Source organism: Serinus canaria, chromosome 5 (assembly GCF_022539315.1).
Source record: "Serinus canaria isolate serCan28SL12 chromosome 5, serCan2020, whole genome shotgun sequence".
Lineage (NCBI taxonomy): Eukaryota > Metazoa > Chordata > Aves > Passeriformes > Fringillidae > Serinus > Serinus canaria.
In genome coordinates this window covers 13926253-13948596 of record NC_066319.1, presented here as the reverse complement: position 1 = coordinate 13948596, position 22344 = coordinate 13926253, and the positions used below count along the sequence as shown (strand labels likewise).

Here is a 22344-nt window from a genome sequence, read left to right as displayed (position 1 = left end):
CTGGCTACATAACCAGCCTTGGACAGGGAGAGAGGTCTGTCTGCACACCTTCCATACACATTCACACAGAGCTGCTGGGGTGTGGCAGGCTGTAGGATGATGCTGGCAGCTTCTACTTAGGATGAAGTGGAAGGTCCAGAATGCATCAAGCCCCAAAGGTGAGCAGTTGATGTCTGCAGCCTTAAACCAATTTCTCTCCCAAAGCAATACTATAGCAACAATAGTTATAGAATTCATCTACAGACCAACTTACTTCATATTTGACCATGGATTTAGAAACCTCAGTTTCTGACTCCGTGGGATATGTTCCGAAGAGATTTAAATTCTGGGAGCAGCTGAGTGTTTACCCTCTGATAGTTGAGTTTAGCACCTCAGAACAGAGGCACTCAAAATAACTTCTCACCCTGGAAAACTGGAAGCCCTGGGATCACTATAGTGCCTATAAATGTTGAGCTCAGGATTTCCTGTTTTCACTGCAGTTTATGTGGATGGATGTCACAGATGATGTCTTCCCTGAAAAGCCAGAGTTCTTAACAAGGTGTCTGAAAACAAGGATGAAAACCTCAGGCATTTCAATGACTGCTTCATTTTGGATAATTTCAGCATTTCTTCATATTTTTTTCCAGATTATGACTAGCAGTGTGTTGTGGGCACTTTCCTTTCCATATTGTTTATTTGGCTTAATCCATAGCTAGCAATTTGTGCTTTTAAAGCATTATGGCCATAATTCTTTCCTACCTTTGGGTAGTGTGTAGCACAAAAGTCCTGTTAAGCTCCTAGATGGCCTAAATATGTTACTAAATATTGAGACCTTTTTGTGCCTTTGCTCTAAAAAACCTAAATATCAAATATCAACATTATTATATAATCATATAAAAGTATATCCACCTTATTTATAATTGCAACTATTACAAATCAAAAAGAAAACCCAACAATTATTTAAAAAATAGGCAGTATTTTGGAAAGCCGAGGATGTTTTCATTCCCTAGTTAGGCAGAGGCTCCTGCACAGCTTAATTTGTGCAAGGATAATGCACAGGATGGGAACATACAAAATTTCCACTGACAGCAATCTTTGTCAGTACTGGGTTTTGACTGGCTGTGAGCCATTTTAGATATCCAAATTAGTGACAACATAACTTATAAAACTGTGTTGGTAGCTCTTTTAGGCAACTTCCAAAATAGCCTTTGTCATATAAGAAAGATGAGGATGAATGTTTGAGCAGGCCCCGTTGCAATACATGAGAGTTAATGGGTTTTAACTTAATGAGGGAATCAGGCTTAGATATAAGGAAGAAGTTTTTTCATTGTGAGACTGGTGAAACACCAGAGCAGGTTGCCTAGAGAGGTTGTAGATGTCCCATCCCTGGAAACATTCAAGGTCAGGTTAGACAGGGCTCTGAGCATCATGATGTAGTTGAAGATGTCCCTGCACACTGCAGGGTGTTGGACCAGATCACCTTTAAAAGTCACTTCCAGCCTAAAGGATTCTGTATAGTCTGTCTTGACTCAGACCAACGAGATTGAGGGTATTTTTTTCAACATCAGCTCTCCTGTCTCTCTGAAGAAGAAAATATTTATTCCTGTATTTCTGTGGCTCCACTCTTCAATGTGTCAGCAGTAAGCATCTGGAATCATAACATGGCCACTAGGTGCCAGTCCCCTGTTCAGACAGTCACACACTTTGCTTCCCCAGTAATTTTTTTATTCTTTATCTAACGTCGCATGGAAAACAGCCCAGTTTGGTTTTGGTGAAATTCCACTGTTTTGTGGGCAACTATAGATGTGCTATTTACAGAAAGCATAACATACAACCCAGACTCATGAGGGCATCTGCCATGGCATGAGCTGCCACCATGGTACATGACACAGGGCAGTCAGAGCACACAGCCACTCCCCTTGCTGACAGCACCATCCTGATTTCAAGGAGAAAGTTGTAGCATCCTTTTTTATCATGGTACAATATTTTCTCCTACTGAACCCAATCTAGATACTTGTAAAAGCTCTGTCCTGACATGGAGGAGAGCAATGAAAAAGCCTTGTCCTCATGGTGTTTTTAAGGATAAATTGGTGAGTCATATCTAACACCTGTGACACCAACCCTGCTATGAGCTAGAGGTGGTGATCAGCCCTCCCATAAGCCAGTTCAGGGTTGGCAGCTGTGGAGGCCTTGCAGAGGGAGGATTTCCAGGGGGGTTGCTGAAGAGCTGATTGCTTGGCATTGTCAAAGAGGCTCCCTACAGCCCTTTGCAGGTGAGAGCCATTCTCTCATCTGGTGCTGCAGCAAGTACAGGTCTCTATTAACCCCTTTCAGCTGGGGCTACAAAAGGCCCAGGAGGAGCCTTTTGAACCCTTCCTAGGAGGGGTATTGCATAAGCAACAAGCAACTACATCTAAATCCAACCTCTTGTGCAGTCAAGGTTAAAAGAAAGATGGAAATATTCAGAAAGGACCACAAGGTAAGTCATAGCCTAAACCTAGAGAAAATTTGCTTTCTGGACAAGGTAGAAGGAATTGACAGTATTCTAAAAGGTTTGCTAGCAATATTATGCAACTGTGTTTAGCTTGTGTTCTGCAGTATACTCAACATCTTGTTGGATGATAAGATCCTCTCATATATTATTGTTTACTTTCTTCTGGCTGTATCATCTGTGGTGTATTTTCATTTCTTAGATTTATTCAAGAGCACATGCTAAGTGTGGTTAGAGAACCAACTCAGTTTCTGAATTCTATCCTCAGACATAAAGGAAATATCTTTCATTTGAAACAGCTCTGTTTGAATATTATATATCTACCTGCAGTACAAAGAATCCAAAACACTCTATAGCATCTAACAGTGTGGAACTCTATACCTGCTGTTGAAATGTTAATGCAGGTATCAATCTCTGCAACTGTTTTGTAAGGCAAAACAAGTAGGTACTACTTCTGTGGCACAGACTAGGTGATTGTGTTTATCAAGTATGGTGTCTTAACTTTGATTACACAACTGCCATTCTTGAGACCTTGAATTGGGGTAAAATTAGGGGACAGTGTTCAAAATCTGTATCTTAATATCTAAACTTCCCCAGGGGTGGATAATCTGTGGAATTTGGAGTGCTGGGCTGTTGTTAGGGTGCTATGTCTGTTGGCCAAGATATGGTCCCCCAGAACTTCTGTTTGCAGAGTTCAAAGCCATCGGGTTGTGAAACTCCAGCTTGGTCCTTGAGCCATGTTCTTCCCTTTAACCTTGCAGCTCAGTGAGTCCAGCACACAGTAAATGTGCGTGGGGTGTAAAGAATGGAGGGACAGGGCAAAGATCTATGTAGGCTCTTAGAGTTTTGTTCTTTATGCTACCCTGTGACATCAATGACTGTGGAAATGGCAGCTCTGGGTTAAGAAAACATTTCCACTTCTCTTTCTAGCGTCCTCAATACTGTCTCATGAGACTTTGAAGTCCTCAACACTAGGAAATCTTCTCAGATATTTTACTATGATTGGACTGATGGCTTATTACAATTTAGCCCTTCAGGAGATTTTGATTTGGAGACTGAATAACAGTGAATCACCAGAAATCACTAATCACTTCTGGAAATCTTCCTTACCAAGTATCCATATAATAGGCACGAAACTGCATAAAAATTAAAGTGAAAACGAGAGGGGATTGGGGGTGAAGTTAGAGAAGAAAGGAAAAAGGCAGGACTCGTATTCAAGCCAGGTATTCTGTTAGCAAATAAGGATGAAAAATAGCATTCACCCCAGAGGGCTTATTTTCACTTGCTCCATTTCTAATTCTTAAGTGATTTGTGGCAGTTGTGTGCTGCCATAAGGCTGCTTATAACATCAACTATGTGCAATTGAATGTTTTGGCAGAGCACAAAAAACTGTTTCCTAGGGAGGGAAAGTTAAAGGTGATTTTAATACATAGAGGTAGCCGAGACTCAGAAGATGTCCAAATCAAGGTTTGTGATTATTTTTAAAAAATTATTTATTTCTCAATCAGAGCTTGAAGTAGTTTTATATTTAACTTGCAGTAAAACCTCAGTGAGGAGAAAGAGGCATTGTGACATCTTCCTTGAACATCCTGTGTCTTAGATTGAGGTGCACAATTTTCTGGAAAGATGGAAAAGCCTATTCCTGTCTTGATGCATTAGGTGTGAACAACTTCCCTAAACAGATTACCTGCAGTTTAGCAACATAAATGCCACTCTAACCTCAGGATAATTCAGAGGACACTGATTTGAATGCAGTAAATGGTTTCCTCCATAAAGCCATCCTTTCCAGAATAGGAAGCACATCTCAGGTGCTGACTGGAGCCTGGGGAGGTGAATGTTGCCACTTCATCTGCCTCAGAAACAAGAATCCAGGATTTCTGACCCTTTTTCCCATCTTTCATTAAGCAATCCAGGCAGCTGTCTGTTTGTGGGGAACTTTGATATACAGAGAATTTGTAATGTTGTAGGAGTCCATTTCTGCACCTCTTCCAGTGAGCAGCAGAACTGGTTTTGATGTGAAATGTTGAGCTGAGTATGTGCTCATCAAGCTCTTTGTAATCCAAGATTGTGGATTCCCAGATCTAAGCTCTTCACAACACACTGTCTCACTGGGGTGAAGATTTGCAGCAGAAAAATTAGCTTATCTTTAACCTGGCATTGTGGGTTGACAAAATTTGCATTTTGCAAACCTTTTGTCTCAGAGCAAGTGTTGACAGAGTACTAGGATTTCTCCTTTTTGTTTTTTAAATTCCTTTTCAAAATAGTCACAAAAGTTGGGGAGGGAGGAATTGCTCCGTATTTTAAAGGAGCTGTAGCCATGGTAACTGAGGTACCTTCAGTTGCCACGGTAACAAATGCAGCTCGACTGCCTTGCTGTAAAGCCAGACAAATCTACTCATGATCTGTTGATTTTAAGATGTTTTATAAATTGTTGAGCTATTTTAGGCACTTAAATCCATAAATCAAAATGTCTGTTAAAACGACCAATACACTGTACTATTTATGAATTATTCACCCCATTCTTATTTCACCAACTGGATTTTTTTTCCCCCTATCAATGTATCTAGGTTTTCTCCAGTCCTAGTTTTTCTTATTTATTGTTTAGAAAAAGATCTTTCATCAGAAACAGATGATTCATATTGCTGCTTATAAATCTCATTTATTTGAGAAATTCTAGCCCCCTCCCATACCTCCCCTGCTCAGTCCCACAGTCTCTAAATGGAGCTTTATGTACTTCTGCCCTGAAACAACAAAATATGCTTTGCTAAAAATTTGCTAATGAATTAAATCAATACAATTTGGAATGAGTTCCATCTCAAACAATCAATACAGGCCCAGTGATGTACAACAGGCAGGCAGGTAAATTGGTCTAAATAAATTTACAATTGATTTTACTTTTAAAACCAAATTAGGACACTTACAGTCTTACCAAACAAGATAAACTGCAACTTATGCAAACAAGAGTATTCCTGGTTTTGTCTTTTTTAATACTAGTAGTGAACCTGTTACTTTTTAAAGCTCAGTAACTTATACTCCTGGGGTAATAGGCACGATTTTTTGGCCTAAAAGCATGGGTAAACCAGGTCATGCTTATTCATTTCTTCAGATTGTTTTCACTAGTAACTTGTGGTAGCCTCTGCTTGCTAATGAGCACTAAAGCATTGCATAATTCAGTGTAAGTTATGTAATAGGTTTGCACTCAAATAGATTTGTGTCCTGGTATGGATGTGCATGAGGGCCAGGACCTGCTTCTGAAAGCATGGCTGGGTTGGGTGGGTGCACCAGCACAGTGTGCCCTCGTTTCCCCCTTCCCCATCTGAATTCCCCACCTTGCCACTGGCTTGTGTGCCCAAAGAAGAGTAGAGTCTTGAAGGAGAATGCTTTTTGTCCAGGTGGGGCATTGTGCTGAGCCTACACTGCTTGATGCTGGCAGGAGCATGTCCAGAGCCATGCAGTCTGAGGTCATCAGAGCCGCCTGGGCATCAAGGGCTTGGCTCTGGAAGGAGCATAGCTGTGACAGCGTGCCCAAGTCTGCAGGATCTGCTGTTCCTAATCTGTTAATTTGGAGGTATTTCCCCTGCACTGATGACTCATGCAGAGACATGCGGCAGGCACATCACTGCGAGGGGGGCGAGATGGAGATATTCAGAAATATGCAGTGCCTGCTGCATTCATTTCTTCTGTCTCCAGCCATGATTTCTCCATAGTTACGCAAAGCTTCCAGTCTGAAACCAAGTAAAAAGTCTGAAAAGCTAAGTTGTAGAAAGTTCTCTTAGGTCTGCTAATTTTAAGTACTGGTGTCAGCAACGCTGTAGGACTGACAAGGTTAAGAAGCTGCCTTTAAAAACCAATAGATATTTAGGCAGATATCATGGGATTTAACACAGCCATTGGGGTTTAAAAGTGCTTATTTTCCCTGAACAACATAAGCTTGCTCAAGAGCATGATGTTACAGTCCTCTGATCTGGTGTAATGACCATTAGCAGTTGTTCTCCTTGCTCAGAAAGTCCTATTAATTCTTCACAGGTGTACACAACTCATATTAGTATTAAAGATGAGCTGATCAGACTTATTAGGTGGTGCTTTACCCCTAGGATTTTAGCATATCAAATGCTAAATTCTTACAGGTGCATATCAGATACATCATTCTTACAAATCTTGGAAGTGAGAAATGCCAAAAGGTGTGTTTCTACATCCTGCTGCAACTGTGAGGATCTTCTAGGGTTATTCAGGGTATTATAATGGGCTTATTTCACTTCCTTTAAGGGAGAATTCCAGAGTGAAAGAATTTAATTCAATTTTTTTTTTTAGCCTCATCAAGCTTTCATTCCATTATTCCTATTTATGTGCTGTTTAGTTTCGCTTGACCTTTTCCTCCGTGGTCAAAGTGCCCTTCAGATTGTTGCAAACTACTTTTTTGCCTCTCTAGTCAGTTGCTTAGGAGAGATGGGAATGGTGAATTGGTTCAATCTCTCTCCTTAGTTTCAGCTATTCCAGCTTGCAGATGTGTCTTTTGATTTTAGTGATGATTGCCTAAAAAATAAGGATTGGGAATGCTGGGATCTCTTCAAAGCTCAGTTTAGACTGTAATGTTTTTATTTTAAATATTAACCCTTAAATGTTATTGTTCTTATTGATAGAGACAATGAGATATCTTGCACAGACCTGTTTAAATTAATAGAATGTTATAGGGTTTTACTGTTCAATACCTCAGTTAAAAAAAAATCTAATAAGTCTGCCGCTTTGTCTGCCTTTCTAACCTACTCAACAAGAACTCAAGTACAAGATGTTCTTGTCTGCTGCAAGTGACAGATTCACTGCACACACCCAGCCCTCCCCTCCCTGCCAGACAGGGAACTCTATCGAGATAGTCAAGCTGCCTGAAAATGAAGAGCAACTCTGTGGCTCGTGAATGCAAGAAACACAATGCAAAATGTTTATTAGAATAGTGTCATGCTCTTCTAAGTAGACTTGGATTGCTGACTGGCTCTCTGGGATTAAATATTTTCAACACTGACTGGAGTGTTTCCCTTCCCAGCTCTCACTTAGGTGTCATGGTGGCCATGTGGCTGAACTTTCCTTGAGAGATATTTGGAAAATGACCTGATTCCATTAATCTCATGGCCAGGAATCCTGGATATGCCATGGATATGCCATATATTAACGCTAGAGCCAAGATAGAATGTAATTGGGTCAAAATGGGGAAGCACAGAGATGTTATTTTGTAACACATGCCTTCGTGTTTTTCAAAAAAAAACCCCATGTAGTGGAAGGTGATATGTCAGCAGTTTCGAAAAAGAGAGACTAACTCCTGATCTCCTTCAGAAAGACAACACTGGAATTTGCTTTCATGCCAGACACAGTAAATTTCATAACTGTTGATTTTTCTAAGTTCTAAATGGCTGTTGGGCTGACTTTAGTCCAGGGTCTTGCAACCAGAAATTTTGGTAGAGCCTCTGGTTAATCACAAACATCTAACGCTTAGCAAAAGTGCTGGGGGTGGAAAAAGAGGTGGAGAATTCAAGCTAACATTTTAGCTAATGGTGATGAATGGTGGCTGTGAGAGCTGGAAAGCTCCCCTCCTTGTTGTGCTGCAAGCAGATGATCTGAGTCTCAGTGCAGCCAGACTCTGCTTGGCGTTTCCTTGTCTGCCTTATTTTGACCGTCTTACCCCCTTACCTTTATTAGATTTGTATGTGCAGTCAGTTTCTGCATTCTGGGATCTCTTTCTCATCTGTGCCCATGTGTGTAAGGGCTGCAGGAGTTGTTTTTAGGACCTTCTGCTATTTCAAATACAGAAATAGATTTGAGTCTTCTGAAAAGGGAATAAATTCTTCTCATGCTACTAGGGACATATATCTCTGGGTTAAAAAAAGAGTGCTGATGCAAAGTGAGTCTGTAGCTTGGAAGAAAAAAATCTTTTTGCTCTTCACTCTCTGAAAAAGACTACTAATGTTCGGAAGCAAAGAAATACAAAATGGGCAGAAGGTGATGTGCCTAAATGGATTACAGTGGATAGCTTTAGAATAAGGCATCTCTCTTACCCTAGCAAATGAATTGATAGAGGCTGTTGTTGTGTTTTCCTGACAGCCTTTTTTTACTATGTGCACTGCAGCACAAATGGTAAATTCTCTAAACTTCCCTCAGCAGGAGCTTCACCAGCACTGCAGTGAGGGTATCTCCTGTGGGAATACCTGCTGTATTTCAGCTGGCTGGTTTGGGGGTAGGTGAGCAGCACAGCCCCACCAGATGCTTGGCTGGAGATGTTAATGTGCTCTGTGACCAAAGCTTATGGTGATTTGCATTAATAAGAGCAACTGCTCTAGGGGAGGGAGTGTTTCCATAGGCTGAGTGCAAAACTATGCTTTCAATCCTCTTGTTTCTTGCAGCCACTTTACCTTTATTTTGGGAATGTTGAGGAGCAGTGGCATGTAAGTGGGAAGGAGCAAGAGATGAAAACAAGGAAACATGACATTGTGCTAATTAGCTTTCTGCTGCTTGGCAACAACTAAATACTACCTGGGAGCAACGGAAGGAAGACTGAAAGGAAAAGCAGGTAGTTGAACTTAGGCTTTGATGCTTTTTTTTAAAAGTCCTCTGCTCCTTACTCTTTCTTCAAATCATAAACAGAAGAATAAGGATCTGAGTGAGATTTTTCCTTGTCCTTGTGTGTTTTCTTTGGGAACATATAACTGCCAATAGTATACCAAGTCTTGTGCATTGAACACAAAATGATGGTATCATGAGACATCGTTTTCCCTTCCCCAGCTGATGGAGATTTCTAGATATGTATTACTTCATTAGCATGATAATTTTGCTTGGTTTTGGATACCTTATTTGTTTTCTTGGTTTATTTTCATTTTTTCCTAAAAGAAATTGGGGAAATCTATATTTTGATATACCTTGCTCAGAGAGAGCTCTTTGTAGAGTTTTCAGATAAGTCTAAAAGAGGAAGATCTATCATATTTTTTCTCCCTGAAACCAACAAGGTTAGGCCAGAAATGACCAGGTACTCTGTGACACTTGGAAAAGAATGGGAAAATAATATAATTATTTTAGACAGAATTTGCTTGAAATAAGAGACTGTCAAAGAAGAAAGCACATTAAAATAAAATCTTCCTTGCCATTTTATGTAATCAACTGGAACATGCCGCTGAGACCTAGAGAGGATTACAGGGACTCCCTGCAGTCAGGTTTGTGCCTGATGGCATCTTCCTGGCTCCCTGGAATGCCTGGAGCTTATTCTCAACTCACCTCCCCTGTGATGCCTCAGTGAGGGGTGTCTGGCTCTCCTTTCACTCACCTGCCTTCGGCTGACCCAGCTGTTCCTTGCACCATGGAATTAGATTAGGCAGTTTTATGCCTTTACCATTTGTAAGTGGCACATTAATTTTCAGTCTGATCCCTGTTGCACAAGGCATACTTCTGGCAGGCTTTGATATTAATGCTTTGTAGGATGTCAGATGTGTGAGGCTGCCTACCAGATGCCAGGAATGACTGGCTTTTTTCATCCATTATGATGGGCTTTGTTGTTTTAAAGAAAAAATTGTAGCCAGGTCAAGGGTACATTTGTGTGAGAAGAACATCAAATGTAACCAACCTACAATAAAATTAATGAAAAATTCTTAGGGGTTGGAAAACATACATTAGTGAGGAAAGCAAGGCATTCCTGGAAAATTTGTAGACCAGTGTTAAGTTTTGGTATTCAGTGCTCTTCCCTAGAGATCAGTGTTTCAGCTGTGAGGTGACATTGGCAGTAGATGTGCAGCAGGAGCAGCTCTGCTGGGTTTGATCCTTCCAAACCCTTATCCTGTTGGACTGAAGGTCACACTCCGGCTGTTGGGTTCTGTGCCTGGGGCAAGATGCAGTGAGGCAGTGGAATTCCTGAATGGAAGCCCAACTTGAGACATTCTGTTTGAAAGTTCCACAGTGCTGAGTAGTAAATCCTATAAATGGAGTCCTAATACTTTGTCTAATGTCTCACACACTGTTAGGGAGGTTCTGACCTGCTCACACATACCCCAGTCCAGTGGAACCTATTTCTACTGAGTTGAGTCAAACTGCAGAACTGAACTTTCAGTTTCAACTAATAACTTTTTTCACTTAATTCCTTGTAGGTTTTTGACCTAATTGAAATGGGGGATTGGCAGATAGTTGGAGAGGGGAGAAGAAAAGATGGTGTTCTGCTCATTTTTCACTAGAAATCAGTGGCAAAGATTAGTAGTGTTGTGTTAAACAGCTTTCCCCCTGAGCATATATCAAACTGATTTACGAAAGAGATGGGCTAGCATTAATTCCCCATTTGTGGCTGGGGAGGACCAAACTGCAAAGATGTTGTATTTGCTCACTAGTGAAGCATATGTGCTTCTAGGAAATAAATAAACACAATCCAGAATGTAGTGTAGAATGTAGATATGGCAAAAATGTCCCTTGAGAGCAGGTATTGCTTTTAAGCTACAATGTCAGTGAGCATTCAGGTATGACTAAACATGATTCATTAGGTCTGTTTCTTTGAAAATTCTGTTCAGATAGAGCTAGAAATGGGGCAGTAGCCAGGCAACTTCCAAATATCAGAGCACTATGGCTTATGATGCCTCTATTCATTTGCTGCATTAATGGTACAGCTTAATGGAACTGTGAAAGAAAAGGCAAATGTCAGTCTTTAGTAGCTTTAGCCTGTTAGACATGTATTGAGTCTAGGGTCATTCAGAAAATCAAGTTCTGTAGTCCATTTCCTGCTAGTTTAAAATTGGAACAAGAGCACTCTTCTGCACCTCCAAGGATATCGTGACTCTGAAAAAGAATAGGACCTGCTGCCTTATTTTTCCCTGACTCATTATTTAAAGAACTGGTGAGATTGGTAAAAGAGACAAGCTTCACAATTTCATGTGTAGACTTGTGGTTTATCTAAAAGGATCAATGAAGTGGGTCAAGACAGCTTTGGTTTTTATTTTCAGTATCATTCCAATGCTAGCAGATTTCAGGAAAGAACTTAATGTTTAAGGCTGCATTCAGGGTGCAGCTCTCAGCTGTGGCCTTAAAATCAGTATGTTCACCTCAGACCAAACTAAGGACATTGGCAAGATAACAGGAATATCACAACAGAAGATCATGTAGCCCTCTGAGGAACCAATTCCCAAGCAGCTAATAATGAGTAGCAAGACTGGTGGGAGAGCAAAGACAAGCTCTCTGTGCTGTGCTTACAAATCTGCTCACTGGCTCTATTCTGGAAAAAATCAAGTTTTGCTGGTGTGCAGAATAGAACTTTTGGAAATAGGTAGAGACTTAACAAGCTGGATGATCCAATTTTCTTATCAGGCTGTCCTTTTAACTTGGGCATCAAGATATTCATAATAGATTTCTTTCTCATAGAGGGTTACATTTACAAAGCAGTGTGCACACTTTTTTTTGGTATTTTAACCTGGGGGCAAAAGTAAGGTGCTCCTTTCTATGTGGCTGAACAAAAAAACTAGTGTGGAGTTTGTGTGCTTATTTCACAGGAGTATGTGTTTAGAAGCATTCAAATGCAATTGAAGGACTGCTTTCTTTTTGTGGTCTATTTATTCCCATTTCCATGGAATAATAAGAAACCCATGTATATAATGACTTTTGCAATTTATACATGTATTTTTAGTCACATTCCAGGGGAGATGAATTTACTCTGAAGTGATTTGCCTGAGTAAAATGAGAAGCTCCTTGAAGTGTCAGGAGCTACACAGAGGTCCTTGGAGATCAGTGCTTTAGCTGCGAGACTATTATTCTTGTCATATTTTCCTCCTTTCAGCAAAAATATCAGTGTAGGCCACAGTCATGCTGTTTTTGAAATTGGTGGATAATTTGTGGCTTGTTTCAGTGGTTAGAAAATTTATTTTCTGGTGTCCATGGAGCAGTGAATTGTGTGTTCTGTCCAAAGCTGTTTTCAGTCATTAGAGCAGTTGTGAACCTTTCATTATTGAGCCAGACTCACTTGTAAAAACTCAGTCCATAGCTTTTCCCTTTCTCAGTTTCTTGTTATGTGTTTGATGTGAAGTTTACAGTGCATGGAAAATTCATTCTTTCTACCCGTGAAAAACTACATTTTGAAGCAGTTGTTGAAGTGATCCCAAAATTGTGAATTGCTGCAGGGATGGAGAGATATCTTTGTGTCATGGGGGCATGTTGGTGATGTGTGAAAACACCAGGCAACTCATCTGGGATCAACCTGTACTCATAATAAAGACAAAGCTCTTGTATCAGTAAATGCAGCAGGGACCTCTGGAGACCCCACATCTTTCAGCTGAAGTGGATATCTCATATCCTATGGGAACAGAACTAGTGAAAGCCATTTGTCACAATTTTGGGTAGGACAGCAAAAGGTTACAGAGCTATCCATCTAAACCACTACCCAGACTTAACAGCCTGGTTAATTCACTTGCTTCTGAAGAGTAATTGTCAAAAATTTTGTTTTACCAGCCTGAGGACTAGAATATCAAGTAAATCCTGGTTTCATCCCCTTTCCACTGTCCTATTTTGCCAGGGAATATGCACTCAAATACACATAGCCAGAAATACTGTTCCTTCATGGTTGGGGAATACCTAATCTTTTAAAATAGATTCCTGACTCTCATGCTGTGGGTTTCTTGAGGGCAGAACATGATGTCCCATATGTATGAGGGACTGCTGAGAAATAGCATCAGTGAGACAGGCAGTGAAATTCCTGGGCACAGTCAGGACTGGAAAATGCCAGTGACGGAGAAAAGCAGCCAGTTCCTGGTGGGAGAGAGGTGGGGAGTTGGCAGTTGTTCATTTTTCTTTGCAAGGGGAAAAGAGGCACAGTTAAAAGAGAGATACATATACAATTCTTGCTAGCCAATTCCCACTTCACTATTCATGTAGCAAGTTGGCATTATTGTCTTAATCTTCAAAATACTGGCCTTCCTGTGTTGGTTCTTTGTCTGCGCAACAAAGATATCTCTATCTTCCTCTGTTTTCCTCCAGTTTATGCTGAACTGTAATACCCTTGAGAGAACAAATGCCACAACAGCAGGTTTATAGTGTAATTTGGGTTTTGGTTATGCATGTAAAGTCCAAGGCCTTTTTCTTTATTAGGGTACAGCTGGCACTAGTTTTATACCAGCCAAACTAGGGCATTTGACAGCAGGTACCAGAAGGCAGAAACCTCACAGCTAATGCTTGGCCTGTGTACTGATCATCTTGATAAACTGGAGAAATATGGAAGCTTAATAGCTTTTCATGATCTCACATATCCCTTTTCTTTAATGAAGCTCCAGAACCATCTGCACTGATTTTCCACTGAGTCTGAGGTAAGGCATCCCTCCTAGCTGTTACCTGGAGAAGTCCTGTGTTTTCCCAGTGTGCTGTACCCTTGGTAATCCCTGTTAAATTGGAATTGGTGATGGTGTGGAGAGGAGGGGCCCCTGAAACAGGGCCAAAACTGCTGAAATTGTATACACAAAAATTAGTATTTGACAGTGGATGCAGCAGAAGCCTTCAGACTTCCTGAACCCCATCTCTTAACAGAGAGGTTCAGCTAGCTATCCCTGATCTACAAGTTTTCATTTCAAATGCCTTCTGCCTGACACCATCCACCACCCCCCAGCATCCTGCATATTTGCAGATATTGTCACAGAAAATTGATGTCATGCAATGATGTGAGAAATTCTGCATTTGATAAATTTTTGTGTGACTCCATTTAACAAAAATGTTCTTTCCTTAATGTTCCTTGAAGCCACTGCAGATTTTCCAGCAGTGTGGAGTTTTGGCATGAGGGTCACTAAGAGCCAGAGGGGCTCAGTGTGGAATTGAAGAGGCATTTCTGAGCATTGTGTGGTGGGGGAGCAGCAGAGAAGGGTGGGCTGTCCGTGAATGTACTCTGGACCAGTGGGCATACACGAGGGAATTGGAGTGTAAGTAAGTGGTGGGACATATTCTATTTGCTTGTTTGTGTTCAGTGTGGCTAGAAAAGGTGCATTATCTTATGTGACCTCACGTTTGTTGTGGGTTCAGCTTCTTGACAGGAGAACAAGGCATGGCTGGGCTGTGTTTTGCTCAGGGCTGTGTACCCCTGAGTGGTGACACACGTTCAGGCTCTGTGCTATGTACACCTGATGGCACTTGGAGCATGCTCCCATTACTCCTTGGAAAGCTGCTCAGTGCTGCTGAGCTCGAGTGTGTGCAGCAAAACAAAAGCACTCATCCTCACAACATGTAGTAGAGCAGGGAATAGGCCAGTTAAAAAGGAGGGTAAGCTCACCAAACAGTGGGCTAACAAAAAATAATCCAGCTTTCCAGAGAAATCTACAATGTTAAGATATCGCCACCTGGTAACTCTGGAGAGAGGTCTTCTCAGTATGTACTGATTTTCCCTACTTCCTCATTTTCCTGTGTTTGATTGTTGTGGGGAGAGCCCACAGCAGACCATTTATGCACTGTGGAGTGGTTAGTTATATTTCAAGATGTTTAGGGACAGATATTTTACTTTTTCAAGAGATTTCATGTGTTAGGTGATAACAATCCTTGTGCAGCCCATTAAAAAACCCCAAACAGAACAACAGAGCTTTGATCTTGTCTGCATCTTTTGAGGTTGGCAAGATAATATAAGGGTCCATTTGGGTACCACAGCAATGATGCTGTTCAGAATTTTATTGCTTCCTATGCTCAAAGCAATTTATGTGGATTTAAGTGAATGTTGACAAGCTGATCCTTACAATTTACTTCTGAGATTGCTGGATTACTGCTGTTACCTCATGTGACAGACCAGGAGAAGGAAGCAGGTGAGGGGCAACACTGAACCCTAGATTAAGGGAAAACCAGAACGTTCAAGCTCATCTCTTGATGAAATGAGCTTGAATGTTGCTTGAAAGCAACACATCTGTTGCTTCAGATAGTGTTTCATTTCAGTTCCTGGTTTTAAACATCACAAGCTGCACTTAGAGTGTAAGTACAAGCAATGAGGTAACTTAATAGCAAAGCTATTTGGACCGACTCAAATCACAGCAAAATTACAAAACAATCTCTTAGAAAAAGTAAACATCCCAAAAATCAGAAATCAGAAAAAAATCACAGGATGTACTGAATTTGCATCTTACAGTATCTGCAATAAAAGCCACTGTGAGCTTTGTGTTAAAGTCATGCCCTGCAGAACCAGAAGATCTGAAAGACCCACAAGGGGCATTTGGTGGCCTGGCCTGCACAAGTTGCACTGTCTCTATAATTACAGTGTATTTCCCTCCAGACTGGGCACTTTGAGCATGTATTAAGTGTGCTGCCAAAGTGCAAACTGTGATCTGTTTGTAAGTTATTTTCTGGCTTGCTAAGGGAGCCATCTTAGTAGGAGCTTGTAAATGTGGCTTATCCTATTGAGATTCCATTTCCTGGACCCTTACAGTCAGAATGGCTTTTACAAACCAGCCGTTTCCCTCAGCTGGCACTGCTGCATTATTAATGTGCTTGCCTTGCTCCAGGAAGATACTTTGCCAGTGTAAGATCAAGTTTAGGTGGCAGGCTTTCATGACTGCCCTCCCCTACCCCCTCATAAGCTGCTGCTACTAGCTGGAATTTTAAGCTTTTATATTTAATCATTAAATTTGCATCATCTGCTATAACTTAAGCCTTGATGGATGGGCTACTGCAAGTACTGTATTGGCCAGGCTGCTCAAGCATGTTATCATCTGCATACATATTGCTGGGTGCTGCACTCCACATGTGTCTCCCTGGATTTAAATTAAACTTGCCTTCCAATTGTTGTTATTCCAGGAAAAGCCAGGAAGACGAAGTATATTAAGACTGCTGTTATGATTAACAATGGATTTCCTTTGTTATTGACAAAATAATTACTACTGCTTAGTAAATGCACACAGTAATACACCCTGACAGGAAGAACATCTCTAGAGAGATGACTTGGAACAGAAGCCCAGAAAAGTGAAAAGATTTGCTGAGCTCTCGCAGCAGGAGGTTAATGGCAGAACCTGCTGGTCTCCTGACCTGGCAGGGCCAGAAACAGGTGTCTGGAATGGATTCAGTTAGCAGAAGTTGCACTTTTTTTTAACTTTGCTGTCATTAAGAAAGGATTCAATGTGAGTTAGTGTGGCTTTGTGCACAGGAAGGAGGGAGAGTTATAAATAACCTTGCCTTGCATTGTACTGCACCTTCTCTCTGTGGATATTGAAGCACTTGACAGATTAATTAAGACGCATGACTCTCATAGGAGATCCATAAAGCATCAAAAGCTGTTGAGTTACCCAAACCCTAATGATTTTTGCATGTCATCTGAGCAGCTTTAGGTGACTGGGAGCACCCTTAAGCCGTTGCCAATGCAAAGAAGGGTTCATTGGTGTAAATCCACATGAGCATATTTAAATCATAAGGGTGATTATTGACTCCTTTACTTGGAAGTTTTGACACACCAGGCTGTGGGTACATGATGGTTAGGAGGCTCATTCAGGTAATCACACTGCAACAGGTGTCCTTTTCCAGAGGGAGACAATGGATGCCAAGTGACCAAAGGCCATGTTCTAAAATGAGCTTGTCTCTGGTTTCTCTCTGGCCAGACTTTCAGGTTGCACCCAGAACACTAGGGGGTACTCTTAGCTTTTCTCCTGCAATGGGAGCTCCGTTTTTGCTGGTCCCTGTTGATAGGGATGAGTCATTCAGAAAATTCTGGGTTTGTTCAAATTTGCAGGTGATGGCAATCCCTAGAAATAGATTAAAAGACTTGAGGGTGTTAGCTGGGATTTTTGTAAGTGAACCTAAGTGGATTAGGAACCCAGCACTTTTCACAGGTAAGTGGGATGGGGCATGTGATTTCTGAAGATTCCTTGTAAAATCTAACTCTGCCTAATTATGCAAAATGCCAAGAGATGCATTCAGGTGTCGTGAAATAATGAAAAACATGAATCTAATGTGAGAATCCAGTCATGAATTTTATTCCTCTATACCTACTCGTGTGTTCTGTGGCAGACTATGAACAACTACTTCTTGGATGTCATTTTCTAAAGGTTCTGTGAGAAAACTGGGCCAGGAATAGCACCAGCAGACAAACATCAGACATCCCCTCCAGCATGTAGTGAAAGACTGAGTGACTTAGCAACATGGGATTCCAATTTCTCATGAAAGGATACCTGCTGTGGACACAAGGAAAAAAAAATAAAAAAAAAGGAGGGAGTGGGGGAGGCTTGATTGGCCTGGGTAGCTGGGGATCAGCATTCCTGGGAGCTGGTGCATGCATTGGGGAAAGCTTGTGTCCTGAGGTCTCCAGAGCTGTCACGAAGGAAGTGTCAGGGTGCCCAGGCAAGCAGAATCCACAGAAGGGGATCTGCAGGGCTGCCGCTCTGCAGCACGGATGAGTGGAGTTGTCACTTTGGGGTAATGTGATGTATGCATTAAAAGGGGGAAAAAATAGCCACAACAAAAAACCTCCCTGAAAGCCTTGTCAGCTGCAAACACTAGTCTTTAAGCCTTGTACACAATATGTGACACAACTATTTATTTTTAATGCTGCAGTGCTCACCCCACTTCCTCCCTTCTCTTGCCTCCTCTTTTCCTGTCTTCTTGGCTGTGTCCATGGAGAACAGCACTCCCAACAGGCTTGCATCTGTCAGATTCTCCTGTCCTGGACTGCCCCTTCCCTTTCTGCCATTTGTTTGAGTTTTGATCCAGGGCAGTTGGAAGCCTTGCCCCTCACATGTTGTTTCAAAGTGCCAGGGACAGAAGATATGCTGCAGGCTTAGGGTATAATCCAAAGCCATTTGGCCTTTTGGATCAAATCTATTTTCTGTTTTAAAAAACCTGGCAGCAAGGCTTGGGACTGTGCTGAGCAAGTGTGGCTTCAGGTCACTGATTTATTTGTATTTATGAAGTACTGGTCCATGTAGCTGTGATGGCACTAATCTCTCAGGCCTGTTGGCTTTCTCAAGGACAATATAGGCAAAGGGCTTTTTAAAGAAAATATTTTCTCCCTTTTCTTCTTTCTTAACAAATTGGATGTTGAGAGAAAAAATTAGCATTCAAATTACAGCCAAGTCAATGTGGCTGCTTTAAAGAGATGAAGAAAATAAGGAGCAAGAGCAAGGAGTTTGGAGCTCTGAGATTTTCAAGACCCAACTCTAACCTTGCTTTTTCCATGACTACTTCTAGGTCATTCCTTATCACAGTCCTCTCCTCTCAACTTCTTACACTTTTACTTGCTAGAAAATGGTTCTTGTTTGTATTATTTCAAAATATGGCTGGTGAAGGCTTTGTCAGGCTTTTCTAGGTGCTTTCCAAAGAAGAAAGGCCTTGTTGCTGTGGTATGGCAAGCCAAATCCAATTCCCAGCACCTGGGGCAGCCTGTGTGTCCTTGTCCCCATGAAGTGGGACTGGGCACACCTCACTTCTGTCTCCTCCCCAGCCCTGCTGGGATGGCCAGGCAGAGTTTACCAATATCCTTAGGGAATAGGGTTTACATTAGCAGGGCTCCTGGGAAATGCAAGCCTCCCCTATATGCTTTAGCAGAGCTGTAGCAGTGTGCTGTGGGTCAGCCTGAGGTTGGCTGTGGTTTCAAAATGTCTGAGAGCATCCTTCTGCTGTAAAGGAGCAGGAGCTGTCTGTGGTGCCATTCCCCCTCATGCTCCCATACCTAAGCCCTGTTTGTGTTGCATCTTCAGGACAGAAAGAGGAGCCTCTGTCTTCTTAATTACATTTAATCAATGAAAGAAAAAACAAAGTAGGCAGGATATTTGCTGGATTGGCTCAGGAGTTCTGCAGGCAGGCTCTCCTGCTGCAGTTCTCCTGACTGTTTCTACAAATCTACCTCAATTATGATATGTGCAGCATTTTCCCCTTCCCCTCTGACTTTTGTACAGGTTGCCTACAGTAGCAGTTTTTGCAGTACTTCAGAAAAACATTCCAACATTCCCATCCCTGTTCTTTTTTTTTTTTAATTATTATTTCAAAAGCTAGAAAACTAGCTCAACAAAGACCTTCAAATCCGGGGTTCCTGAGGGATAACTGAAGGAAGAAAGTTATATTTTTTCCTACATAATGAAGTTGTTTAGCTGTCTTTGTTTTTCCATTAGCTTAAGCCCCAAAATAGACCACATAATTTAAAGGAAATAAATCTGAAATCAAATCATGGAAGCATCAGGGATAGATATTTGGCATAGGTTCTCCACATCAAACCAAGATAACAAATCAGAACAAAGAGGAGAAAGTAATTGCTTTCGTTTGTCTGTGCTATTGATATGAATGTCACAGATTAATGCATTTTACAGGATTTGGAAGGCTTTCAAAAGCCAGCATTGCAGTGGGATCATCCCTATAGCAATATTTCAAAACAGCTGTTACTAGAAGAATAACTTGAAGCATGATTTCTAATTAGCTCCAAGTTTATCTCTGTTCAACCTAATCTCCTCTGATATTCCATCTCAGTATTAAAGGCTTTCTTAGATTGATAAAGGACAGAAGAACTGAGCAATTGCTGTCTACTGGACACATTTTGGACTTCCACTATTCTTCTTTCCAATATTTATAGTAACTCCTCTCATAAAATTAGCAGATCTGTTTCAGTTTAGAAGCAGATTTTCATATTCAGTTGCCTAAAACTCTTGCAGGGTAACATGAACACTCAGCTGCTTTCCCAAAAGTGATGTCAGCTCAGGCACTGCAAGCACTTAAATGTTCAGCTATCGTTTTCCATTCTCAGCTCCCAAGCTAGCACAGATACTATTTTTACATGGAAAAATGAATCTGGTGTATTAAAACAATAAAGACACACTAAGAATAAGGACTCAAACCTAATTTTTTCCCTATGAAAGACATTGCTGCCAACCATAGAGGCTTCATTGGAAATTGAGCAGTGATGTTGCATACAGCCCTTTCCAATTCCAATTTTCCAATTCAAAAAAAATGATCATTAAGTAGAAACCCATTTATAAAACTGCTGTGGTACAAGACCAAGACTTGTGGACTGGATTTTACATGCAGAAAGATGAAGCACCTAACTGACAGGATGAATGCATATACAGCACTTGCAAAAATTTTGGGTTCACCTTGCTTTGTATTGTCATGCTCTTTTTTAACTTCAGAAAACATTTTTTTAATGCTTTTAAAAAACTGAAACATACATTGAAGGCTTTACTGAAAGGCACATTACTTACAGAGAAAATTAGAATTTGGTTTTTTGTTATGAAGCCAAATACATGGAAGTCAGCATTTACTTATGTAGGTCTTCTTTACCTGTTCAAAACCATTCTTAATACTGTACTTTTCCAATTTGTAAGCTCTATTGAAAAGCAATTTTAATATTGTCAGAGTGCATGGGACATCTCTAAGTGACACCAGTGCGCTTTCATAATGAAATTGCTCGGAAAGCAAAGATTTTGGAATGGATTTTAGGAATTCATAATCTAAGCTGGGGTCAGGGTGTAAATTATTTGTAGTGGTTTGGGGGCTTTGCATGTGTGTGTGAAGCTCCATTGTGTTGACTTAAACTGGCTGATGATCTGACTTGGTAAAATGACAGCTTCTGGTAAAATCTCATCCTTGATTGAGCTCTCTTATTTTTGCAGTTTCCAGTGAGTAGGGTAGAAATGATTTTTCCCCCCTGCTGCCTCTTTTTATTATAGAATTTTGGGCTTTTGATAAAGAAACTATGGTCAGCCTATCTTGCCCTGTATTTGTCATCCTCTTTCCATCCCCATGCTTTCTTGGGTTCCCTCTTGTGCTTTGTGCCAGTCAGTCATAGCATTACCTTCCCTCTCTGCTCCCAGTCAGACTCCCCTGCCTGCTTTGAGAAAGTCCTGCTGCTGCTTAATAAGAGCTTCAGTGGTGCTGTGAATTCACCTGGCTTTCAGCACCTAGTTAACAGTCTGCTAAACATTTCAGAACATGCAATGCAAGGACTGGTGCTGGCCCTGATGAAATGCCTTTCTAATTAGGAGCCAGGTGCCACACCGGGCAGTCAAGGTGACTACAGAGAATGAGTTTGAAGGTAAACATGTGGATTTCAAATTTTAGGTGATGTCTTGTATTATAGAGGAACATTAAGAATTCAAGCTAGGATTGATAATCTTCATCTCAGCTGGAAGGTTTAATTCTTATGTTTCAGGATGTATTTTTAAGTCCTTTCATGGATGTCACTGCTGATATTCTTACAGGTAAATTGTGTTTCTACAAGTTATTTATGTCAAGCCATTTGGCCAGGCTGAGAACATAAGTTAAATACTTGCTTTGTTCCCAGAATGGCTGCAATGAATTTGGTCATGAACCTCCCTAGAATGATAGAAATTAGTTCTTTAATCAAGGAAACAAACTTGAAGTCATGCCTCGACGTCTTTCCATGAATGACGTGGCTCAAGGAAGAAACTGAGGCACAAGGAAAGTACCATTTCCAGCAGCTGTCTAAAGACAGCTCTAAATAAATAAACTGAAATGAATTAAGTGGAACTAAAGACAGGTTTTTTTTACAGGCCTTGTAACTTAATAACAACATATTTCTTCCTTATAGGAAGGTCGAGATGTACATCTGCTTCTATACTCTTTGGAAAGAAAGGTTGCTTTCAAATGCAACTATATCTAGAATGTGAGTCTGTGCTACTGCATTGACATTGGCCTCAGTCTGTAAAATGTCTGACAGACCCACATCTGCGGCTTTAAAAAAATCTATATCTCCACTGCTTCCTATACATGAAATATGTATTTTACAAAGAGTACAACCCAGTCTGTTACTGTGCTGTCCTGTTCAAAGGAACTCTTAGGGCTGTGACTGCCTGCTATGTACCTTTGAGTCTCCTTGAGTACTATAATATCCTCTTGCTAATTTTTTTGTCACTTTAAATAAACCCCAAACAAATTTAAAAAAATCTTGAAAAACTCTGATTAGGTAATGCTGTTAAAAA

The 22344-nt window shown here is 40.9% G+C and overlaps 1 protein-coding gene and 1 long non-coding RNA gene across 6 annotated transcripts in view; one reads left to right on the top strand and one right to left on the bottom strand.

The window, feature by feature from the left end:
* Positions 1-9000, top strand: part of LOC127059690 (uncharacterized) — a 36757-nt gene extending 27757 nt beyond the window's left edge. The window contains exon 5 of the long non-coding RNA XR_007777719.1: positions 8860-9000. This is a non-coding gene — a long non-coding RNA (uncharacterized LOC127059690). The remainder of the gene's footprint in view (positions 1-8859) is intronic.
* The window catches only part of KCNC1 (potassium voltage-gated channel subfamily C member 1), a 121199-nt gene that overhangs the window by 45830 nt on the left and 53025 nt on the right, over positions 1-22344 (bottom strand). The gene's annotated exons all lie outside the window — the stretch shown is intronic.